The 11386-nt window shown below is 40.7% G+C and overlaps 1 non-coding gene across 1 annotated transcript; it reads left to right on the forward strand.

The window, feature by feature from the left end:
- Positions 1 to 9469: 9469 nt before the first annotated feature.
- On the forward strand, positions 9470 to 9541 carry Trnaw-cca (transfer RNA tryptophan (anticodon CCA)). Its single transcript has one exon. It is a non-coding gene; the product is annotated as a tRNA-Trp (tRNA).
- Positions 9542 to 11386: the final 1845 nt, after the last annotated feature.

Here is an 11386-nt window from a genome sequence, read left to right on the forward strand (position 1 = left end):
CCATTCCTGCCACCCAAGCTGTGGCTCACACCGTCACCACTTTTCTGGAAGCTGGGTATTTGTAGTTTTTTAGGTGAATGTGATTAGGATAACATTTTTTTCATGAAATGTCTTTATTACCCATATTTTAAACAATGACCTAAAATCTACAGTGGATAAGCACTACTAGAAAATATAGTAAATTTGACATTCATAACAATTGAGCCCTTGTAAAAAATGTAGTCTCTCAGGTTTGGAAGAGAATGGTGTTTTGTGAGAGGTCCTTGAATAATAACTGAGATACTAGTACCCACCCCCAACACTGTCCTGGATTTTCTCCCATTTTTTTATTTTTAAAATTATTTTACATGTATACATGTGTTCAAGCACACATGCATGTGTGTGTGCATGTGGAGGCCAGAGGATAACCTTAGATGTCATCCTCAGGAATTCTGTCCAACTCTCTTGAGACTGGGGTACTCTCTCCCTCTCCTTTCCCCTCTTCCTCTCCCTCCCCCACCCTTAATTATATATATGCTTGTATGTTTGTGTGGAAATACTTGTAGGTGAGTGCATTTGCTCACAGAGCCTGGAAGAGAGTTTCAGATCTCCTAGAGCTAGAGGTTTATGTGTGTGGGAGCCCACAGTGATTCTATTTCCATCTTGACTTAAGGTTGAAGAGTTCAAGCTTATTCTTGCTCTTGAAGGCCAAATAACAGGATGTTTGGCCAAAGGAGTGGCTCCTTGATGTCTTACTCTTCAAGACCAAATAATAAGATGTTTGACTTAGGGTGTGATTACTAGATGTTTTGAGACTTAAGAAAGTAATTATTCTTGTTTGTTCCTTGTATCATGGTAAAAAAAAAAAAAGTCTTTTGCCCTCCCCTTTTGCTTTGGGTATAAAAGGGCTATGAGAAATAAGTTTGAGGTGCCTATAGTATTCACTGACAACCCTCCACACTCTATCTTCTGTCTTTCATCTCTTTCTTTTCTCAGTCCTCACCTCATTTTGCAAGCATGTGTGGTGATACATTATTTATGATTTATTAAAGCTTGCCTTCGGTTTCAGAAAGTAAGGCTAGCCACAAGCCATAGCGGTCAGGCAATGGAGATTCACACATTTAATCCCAGAAGCCACACTAGCAAGCCATAGAGCCAGGCGGTGGTGGTACACACTTTTAATCCCAGGACTCAGGAGATGGGCAGATGGATCCTCTGAGTTCAAGGCTACCCTGTCCTACACAAGAGTGAAGAGTAACAGAGCTCGTGCCTTTGATCCCAGAATTGGTGAAGGTGATATCTACCATCATTTGTGAGGGGGATAAAGAGAAATGACCTTACTGCCTCTGAGCCTGTCCTTATATTCCCTGTCAGTGTAATGAATGTGGAAAAGCCTTCATTGTTTCTTCATCACTTATGGTACATCAAAGGATTCATGGTAAGGAGAAACCCTACCAGTGTAGTGTCTGTGGGAAAGGCTTTAGCCAATGTGCTCGCCTTAACCAGCATAAAAGAATTCAGACTGGAGAGAAAGCCCATAAATGCACCCAGTGTGGGAAAGCATTTAGTGATAAATCAAAACTTATGTGACATCAGGAAACTCACGATGATGAGAAGCCCTACAAATGTAATGATTTCGGGAAAGCCTTCAGAAATAAATGCTATCTTAATGTCCATCAGAAAACCCACACTGAGGGAGAAACCATACAAATGCAATGAGTGTGGAAAATCTTTCAAATATACCACGACTTTTTAATGTTCATCAAAGAATCCATACTGGAGAGAAAACTTTTAGATGTAATGCATGTGGGAAAGCCTACAGAAGCAATTCAAGCCTTATTGTACATATCAGAGCTCATACCAGGGAAAAACCATATGAACTGTGGGAAAGCCTTCAGCCGTATAGCAAATTTCACAGAGCATCAAAGAATCCATACAGGAGAGAAACCTTATAAATGTAATGAATGTGGAAAAGCATTTATTAACCATTCGTGCCTTACTGTCCACCACCAAATGCATGCAGGAGAGAAACCCTATAAATGCAGTGAATGTGGAAAGGCCTTCGTGCATTCTTCATCTCTCATAATACATCAGCGGATTCACACTGAAGAAAAACCTTACCTGTGTAATGAATGTGAAAACCTTACCTGTGTAATGAATGTGAAAACCTTACCTGTGTAATGAATGTGGGGTGTCTTTCAGGATAAAGCCACACTTAACTGTACATCAGAGGGTTCATGACTGTGAGAGAGCATTCACCAAAACGGTAAATCTCAAGGATCATCAGAAAATTCATAGTGGAATTAAACCCTCTAAATGTTATGACTGTGGAAAGTCCTTCAGGTCTAAGTCATACCTTATTGTGCATCTAAGAACCCACACTGGAGAAGAACCATATAAATGCAGTGAATGTGACAAAGCATTCACTAATACATCACAGCTAACTGTACATCAGAAAAGGCATCCCGGAGAGAAACCCTATAAATGTGATGAATGCGACAAGGTTTTCACAAGTAACTCAGGATTTAATACCAATCAGCGAACACATACCTGAGAGAAACAGTTCAAGTGTAATGACTGTGGGAAAGCATTTAGCCAGATGGTGCATGTTGCAGAGCATCAGAAGAGCCATAGTGGAGAAAAGCCCTTACAGTGCACTGGAGAACACTTACCGGAGAAAAGCCCTATACCTGTAAGGAATGTGGGAAAGGTTACATTACAGGGTCATAGCTAACTATGCATCAGAGGATTCATACTGGGGAAAAGCCTTATAAATGTGAAGAATGTGGAAAGGCCTTTATAACTCAGACTTCACTGTGCATCTGCAAATGCATACTGGAGAAAAACCCTACAAGTGTAATGACTGTTGCAAAGCCTTCAGGAGTAGCTCAAGCCTTACTGTACATCAAAAACTACATCAGAGAGGAACTCAACTAATGTAGGGAATAGTGAACCATTCAACCAGTGTTCAATCAAGAATCTTGTGAACTATATTTAATAACTATAGGGAACTTGTCAGTAGAAATTAATTAGATGCTGTTCACTAAAAAACTCTGAATGTTAGAAGAACTTAATTATATTCTTAAAAGTGATTCACACTAGATTAAAAATAGACAAATGATAACCTTCATCCATAGTTCATACTTTACTCATTTAACAAATTAAAGTTAATTGCCTTTATATACTTCTTCCTGTTTTTCTATTGGTTTGTCTTTTTTTTTTTTCAATCTTGAGATACCTTGTATATTTTTTCTATATTACTCCTTTGTCACGTGTGTAGCAAATGTTTCTCTTAATTTAACATTTGTCTTTACACTTTTATATGCCAAAATCACATTTTAATTTTTATAGTAAAATTTTACATCTTCTTAGGTTCTTAATTTTTTAATAGAAATGCCTACCTTTAATCCCTAAGTTGTACATAATCTAAATTTTGTTTGAAATTTTTGATAATTTAGTATTTACATTTAAGTCTTTAACACAACTAGCTTAAATGTCTGCTGAATGAGACTCCAAATGACCGTGGGCCTATGAAAAGATTTTAACCTAATTAGTACTCAGAGAAGCCATGTACTCTTACTTAAAGGTTGTATAGCTTATGTTTCCACCAGCAACCCAGTAACTATATACTATTTAAGTTACCCATTCTTATTTGGGAATTTATCCATAAAAATAAAGTATCATCAAATGTATGAATACAAATAAATAAGAATCTTTGTTGAAGTATTGTTCTTAATAGGGCAGAAAAGTCACAAGTAGAAATTGCCAAGTAATAGGAAAATAGATAAATGTTGATATATCCATATTTTGGAACAGCCTGGGTAACTTTTAAAATGAGTTCATATATGTTAATTTCAAGATTTCCCCCAATTTTTATAAGTAATTGCTTGTTAAAATAAATGCATATACATAAAATTTAATTTTTGTTAAACTAATTATTACCTGTTCCATGCACTCACATGAGTAACTAGATTACATGAGACAAATATAGAAGAAAGTATATCAGGCTATAAATATTAGCTACCTTGAAGGAAGGCAGAAAAGGAGGAAGGATTAAAGGGTGAAGAGACTATAAACATAGAAAAATGTGAATGTAGCATGTGTTATAAAACTACATGTGGCATTAATACTGCTATGAATTCCTGAGAGATGAATTAAAAAATAGTCTCTAAAAAGTTAGTGGTTGTTACAGAATTATCAGACCAGCAGGCTTTATTTGATGTTTCTGTGATTTTCGGTACCTTTAAATTTCTCTTTGCAACGAACATGTAATGTTTACATAAAAAGAAAAAAAATTTTTCCTTCTTCTAAAATCAATTTACTGTTCAGCTACTGCATTCCATGAAGTACTTTTTAGGTGCTGGACCTGAGGACATGGGTTGTGATATGTAGGTTCCAGGTAAGTTACTCACCATCTTGTTCCTCTTAACCTGAGTTTCAGTTGAGGTAGTGATAGAAATTTCAGATGAAAAATAAATCTAAATAATGTCCCAAATGTTTATATCAGATGTTGATCAGATGGTCACAGCCCCAGAAAGTAGTTCTACTTTCAACATTATACCAAAAGTAGTTGTTAAAGATGATTCACTGCATATCCTTAGTCAAGTACGGAGAGGAAATACCCGGAAACTTGCACATCCCTAAGTCAATACTCAGAATTTTTGAGAACACTAGGAAATGCCTACAGCCAACATGAGAACCTAGCGGCTGTAACCAGGTACCAGGTGCTCTAACAGACCATGTGCCTGATACCCAGAAGAACAAGACACGTCATGCTATACATCGTTTGGAAGTGGAGGAGCCTTTGAGAGATGGTGCCTCACTGGAGGGGAGGGGGACTGCCCCTCTTTTTTTCTGTTGTAATGTGAATTTGTGGCACTCCTGCCATAATGCACTTCTTTCTTATTACTGACCAATACAACAAGGCCAACTGATCATGGATGGCCTGGAACCTCCAAATCTTTGAGCCAAAATAAGCCTCTCTTGTAAGTTTACTGCCTCAAGCTTCTTGTTACAGTAACTGAATACATAGGTTAAGCACATTAAAGAGTCACACAGACTTTAAAAAAAAAAAAAAAAAGCACTTTCCCAACCAAGAGTGGGCCCCTGTTTGAATTCTCCACTTTTCCCCCTGTGTCTTCCATCTGTCAGTCACTTATGATTTCTTGCTAGTCTGTAGTCTGCCTGTCAGAGCCTGTCTGATTTCTGACTGTCCGACTCTGTGTCTGTGTCAGTAACAAGGGGCTGTTCTACATTTAACAGCACAGGAATTATCACAGGGGAAGGAGTGAGGGGCACAGTTTTACAAGAGATTAAGTCACTGGCCCCAACGGACCCAGATTACAAACAGGACTGCCAACACACCATTTATCAAGTAGTAGCTCTGTGTTGTTCCCAGCACTCGAGGCAGATGGGTATTTATTGAATAAGATCACTTTTGACCTATTTGTTGTTTTCAGCACATGGTTATAGCACACACACATGCAGCTCCGTCTAGGTTGCGCCTGCAAAAACATGGCCAGCAGATCCACATGAGACACGAAGGCAATCCAGTTCAATGCAACTTAGTTAGCCAGTGTTGTTTCGAACTTCTAGAGTCTGACCCTGGGCATTAACTTTTGACATATTTAAATACAATACAACTTTGAAAAACTTTTTCTGATGGCAGTGTGTACATCCCTTCTGTTGAAGAGACAAGCCTGCATGTTAACATTCTGGTTTCCCTAGTGCTTACCTGTGAGCACAAAGACCTCATGCCCTCTACACTAAGTCAATGGCATGAAATATTATATAATTTTAGATTAGAGCTGATGTTAGCTTACATTGTTAAAACTGATTACGTAGGAAACCCAAGACACAACCTTACAAAGTTTAAAGAAATCAGAGGGTGACTCTTTAAAACCAAGTATTTTGTCTCTTATAGCACTTGAAGGGAAGAAAATATTTTCAGTCCCTCGTCAGTTCCTGTTCCCAATGCCACGTGCTGTTTACATTCACTAAGGGGCAGGCTCTAGGGATGGGAGTTGGCCCTCTTACTTCAGACCCAAGCCTGTCTGTCTTGGTGTCCTTCAAAACCCCTGTCCCAAGTCAGGATGGCCCAAGGAAAAAGAACCCAAGTATAAAGGCATTGTGCTGGTAAGGACCACTAAGGGATGAACTGTTTCCAATAGAAGCTACCATTGTCTATCTCATGATAGAAAGCTGTCTATAGTAAGATTGGTTAGTGAAATACTCATCCACAGAGAAGAAAAGGATAGCTTCCTGCCTAGAAGTCACTCAGCCAGTAACTCCAACATAATCCACCTAACAGGGCTTTCTTGGTTGACTGGAAGGATGTTGAGACATCGACTTGAGTTGCTTTGCTACGTTCTCTCTATATGCTATTTACACTCATTCAAAACCAAAAGTACAGGTAGTATAGAACCTTTTCTGGGCTATACAAACTACAAACCAAAGGACAGGAGGCAGCTGCTGGGGAATTGATCATGAAAAAAAAAAAAAAAGCACAGGATGAAGAGGAGGAAGCCCAGCAGCCCCTTGCTGGTCTGTTTTGATCTAGAGGAGGAATCAAAACAATGTAAAAGACATATGGATTTTTTTAATCCTAAAATAGTTAATAAATGTTACAAATGGGGGGAAAAGAACACTTTAAAAAAAAAGAATGCCCAGCTAGGAAATGGTGGTGCACACCTTTAATCCCAACACTCAGAAGCAGAGGTGGGCAGATCTCTTGTGAGTTTGAGGCCAGCTTGGTCTACAGAGCAAGTTCCTGGACAGCCAGGGCTACACAGAGAAACCCTATCTCGAAAAACCAGAAACAAATAAGATTTTTTTAAGTGCCCAACATAATAATAAAAAAGAACATGAGGCGGGAGAGATTGCTTGACAGTTAAGAGCACGAACTGTTCCTCCAGAGGACCTGGGTTTTATTCCCAGCACACACACATGGCAGCTTACAGCCATTTGTAACAACCAGTGCAGGGGATCCAATGCCTGGTCAGGCATTGTACATATGTGATGCCTACACATATAGGAAGGCAAAAACACATAATTGTGTGTCTATTGCTATGATAAAGCACTGTGACAAAGCAATCTATAGAAAGAAGGGTATATTTGGGTTTACAGTTCCAGGAGTCCATACCATTTGTGGTAGTGTGAATGGCAATGCATACCCCATGGGCTTGCATATTTGAATGCCTGGTCCCTGGGTGGTGGAACTGTTTAAGGAGGACCAGGACAGCCACAACTACACAGAGAAACACTGTCTTGAAAAACAAAAACTAACAAAAACAAACAAAGAACTAGGAAGTGTGGCCTTGTTGGAAGAGGTATGTCATTGAGGGCAGACTTTGAGGGATTCTCATTGGCCTTATGTCCTTGGCCAGCAAAGTTGAAATAGACCCAGTGGCCAACCTCTGCATTGAAGCTGGACCATGAAAACCTACTAGAGTTCTTGAGCTGGACCACCAGCCTTCTTCATGATGTCCACCTTAAGGTGGGCAGTGATGGCAAAGATATCATCAAGCTCACTGACACCTGTGACAAAATTGGCCAGGGGTCCTTTGGATGTTCTGTCCTGTTCTCTAGGAGGACCTCTGACTGCTGGCCCTTCCTACATTGCCCCCTTGGCCAGCTTGAAGTAGAATGGTCTATACCGCCCCCCCAAAAGAAACCTCCAGAAACAGAGTGACCTCCAAGAGGGGATAACAAGAGCCCAGGAGCTACACAGATAGGGAGAGCGGCCACAGATAAATAACAAAGATAGCAAACTTCTGGCTTTTTCTTCATTTTCCTTGCCTGAAGACAAAGGCCTGGCAGACATTGTCTTCTCCTCCATGAGTAGCCCCCACCCCCTTCCATACAAACAATGGGAGTCTGTTAAAATGGTAACAGAGACAAGGAAGATGCTCGCCCCTAAAGAAGAGGAAGTGTTGACAATGGGAATAGTACGTTATTAGATGCTAGTGAGAAGAGACACTTCACAGTTAAAGGTGCCCAAAGAAATCTCTAAATCATTTATTGTGAAGAAAATTTATAGTGTAAGTTCAGAAAAGAAAAAGATATCAAAAACATAAAATACACTGAACGTTTTTTTAGTCGGAAGGCAGTGGTGTACTGGAAGACAAGAGCCCACCGGAAAGAGCTTATAATGGCTGGAGTTAAACATTTTTAGCAACAAAATAAATAAAGTTCTATGAATTAACAATATCCATGAGTCTGTATGGTGCAAGTAAATAATTGAATTACTGTCTTAGTTAGGGTTTCTATTGCTGTGAAACACCATAGTCAAAAAGCAAGTTGGGGAGGAAGGGGTTTATTTGGCTTACATTTCTACATTGTAGTCACTGGGGTAGGTCAGGACAGGAACTCAAACAGGGCAGGAACCTGGAGACAGGAGCTGATGCAGAGACAGTAGAGGGGTGCTGCTTACCCTCATTACTATAAGCCGGCTTTCTTATAGAACCCAGGGGTGGCACCACCCACAATGGACCGGCTGACCCATATCAATCACTAATTAACAAAATTCCCTGCAGGCTGCTGCACAACCCAATCTTACCAAGGCATATTCTCAGCCCAGGATTCTTCCTCTCAGATGACTACAGAGTGGGTCAAGTTGACATAAATCTAGCTAGTGCAAATACATGTGTAAATAAGAAAAACGAGCTTTCTCTCTAAGGAGAAATATAATGATGAATGTAGATGAAAATCGCCATTAGTCAAATACCGCAGTAATAATTGTTACAGGCATAATAGATACCGCAATCCGTGGCTCCAAGAGTGAGAAGAAATGTGCACGGTCGATAGTATCCGCACCCCTAGCTGTTTATTAGTATAAAAGGCAGAAGAAACTCAGCCGAACCACATGTGACCACGTGATCTAAGTAGTAAGATCTACTAAAGGTATGTACCGCCTATGCCTCAGGATGGTGGATGCTGAAAAGGGCACACCACTCCCTTAGAGGATGAGAAGGAGAGAGTGTGAAGGAAAGCAGATGGATAGTAAACCTTCCTTAGATTGAAAGTGAGCTGCATTTCCCACAGAACCACGGTGTTTATGGGTGCACCTGTGGCGGTAAACTATGTCCTGAGAGGTGGCTGCGCCTGGTTGGCAAGGCTGTGGCTCCGCCCCTTCACCTGGCTGTCAGAAGAAGGAACGCTGATGGCGGTGGGTGTGGTTTCTAATTTTTATGATGCTACCCCTTCCCATGATGTCCAATTTTCAATACGTTTAAGTTTTATAGCTACAGAAGGAAGAGGGAAAAAATTACACAACTCGGAGCATTCTGTTCTGATGCTGTTCCAGAGTCATCTTAAGTGTGACCTGGGGATCGGGTTTTCCTTGCTCCCCGCCCTGGGGCCAGGAGTTGCCTAGGCGGCTGGGCTTACCGCGCTGCCTCCGGGACTCTCCGTGCAGGTCCGAGAAGGAGTTGCATGAGGAAGCTGCCAGGATGCTGGAGCCTTAGAGGATCAAAAATCACTATGCATTGGGGACCTCGTGGCGCAATGGTAGCGCGTCTGACTCCAGATCAGAAGGTTGCGTGTTCAAATCACGTCGGGGTCAGGTATACCTGTTTTCCCATAATAGTCTGCTGTTTCGGTGAACTTTAAAAGGCAGAGTGATGACATTTTCCAATACATAGAAATGATTTACCCAACGCTTCTCTACCCCAACAGGGAACTTGGCCGCTTAAATGTAAAACCACCTCCCCCACTGCTGTGGAATTAAGCAAAGAGCCAAATCAGTTCACAGAATATGAGTGCTCGTGTAAGTTGTTTAATAAATATATTAAGAGAAACAACAGAATGAAAGTGAAATTTCAAATGAAACTCTGAGTTTTGTTTAATTGGCTGGTTAGTTTTATTGTGGGTGTCGGGGGCCTGAATACATTTAAACTGAAGTTGGTATGATCAAAAACTTTTCGCTGAAGTCCTTTGCTCCATATTTCAAGCTGCGGAGCACAGCAGAGACTTGAAACACAGGAATGAGAGGAATTACAATGATTATAAAGAGTTGTCTTCACTCAGCTGGTTTAGGAAGGCTTTCTGACATATTTCTAATGCTTTTAGCGTAGTACCTGAAGTAACATGTTTTAATGGAGTCTAAATCTCCCTAATTAACAGGAAACACCTTTGCATTCATCCACAACTCCTATAATTCATGTTTAATTCACTGCCAAACACGAACTCTTTAAGTTCATTAGATTCTTCAACCTTTCCAAATGTTTATAGTTAGTGAATCTCTTTTTTAGCAGTATATTCTAAGGATTAACTCTGTGGAAACATTTTTAATATCTAATGCTCAAGGTTCTGAATTGATAAAAAAAAATTCACACATGTCTCTAAGTCAGGGCAGCCGACTCAGTGGGTATCCAGTTAGTGGTTAACCTTATGATTCTTTGTTAGAAGAGATTTATAGATTTTAAATTATACTGAAGAAAAAAATAATAAAGCTAGTGAGTATTTCCAAGTAAGATTAGTCTCTAAAGTTTAAGATAATGGGCTGAAGAGAGTCAACCTGCAGTCTGGCACTGCCCTCTGGTGGCTACATGGGAATATTACGTGACCACTAGGTTTGCCCATGGTTTTTACAACAAATGGAGCCAGCATGCACTGGTCCAGAGTACCTTCACCTGCCTTCTGGTACATCTGATCCAAGCCTGTAAGATTCGGTGTCTTAGAAATGCCTTCTAGACGAATCCACTTTTCCATGTCACACTCTGGAAAGGGGGGCTGCGTCCAAAGTAGTCTATCATGGGAACCAGAGTCAAGGCCTGGATCACAGTGATTAGCAGGGCCTGGTTTACACCACAGCTGTGTGTGGTTACACCCTATAGGGTACACTTTGCTTGTCTCATTCCGTTCGGTACAGGTAATAAACCTATCTCTCGGGCACAAGGCATCCCCCTGAACCAGCCTGTGCCTGCTAGCAGGAGGCTACAGCCCACTGTTCTGTTTTTCCAGAGAAAAAGCCCCACAAAAATGAAAGTCAAAATAAACAAAGACCAATAAGACCAAAACAAAATTTAAAAACAGAGTAAAATGAAACAAAAAATACCACTGCGTTCATTTTGTTCATTTTGTGTTAACCTATTAATTACTGCTGGGCATTGTACCTGCCCTGGGATGTGGTTGATATACCCAGTGATGTCCCACTGGATAATATTGGTTTTCCCTTGGCCAGGGGTGTCAGTTGCAGATAGCTTCACGGTTAAGAGAGAGTCCTGTTGACCTCCCCCTCTCAGTGCTAGGACCCTGCTTAGCTTGAACCTGTGCAGGCTCTGTGCATGCTGCCACAGTCTCTGGCACTATCATGCCAGATAGAGTCTGGAAGCCACTATTTCCTTCCTTGGAGTCATCCATCACCTCTGACGCTACAATCATTCTGTAGCTGCCTGAGCCTTGTGAG

The sequence above is a fragment of the Phodopus roborovskii genome, unplaced genomic scaffold, assembly GCF_943737965.1.
Source record: "Phodopus roborovskii unplaced genomic scaffold, PHOROB, whole genome shotgun sequence".
NCBI lineage: Eukaryota > Metazoa > Chordata > Mammalia > Rodentia > Cricetidae > Phodopus > Phodopus roborovskii.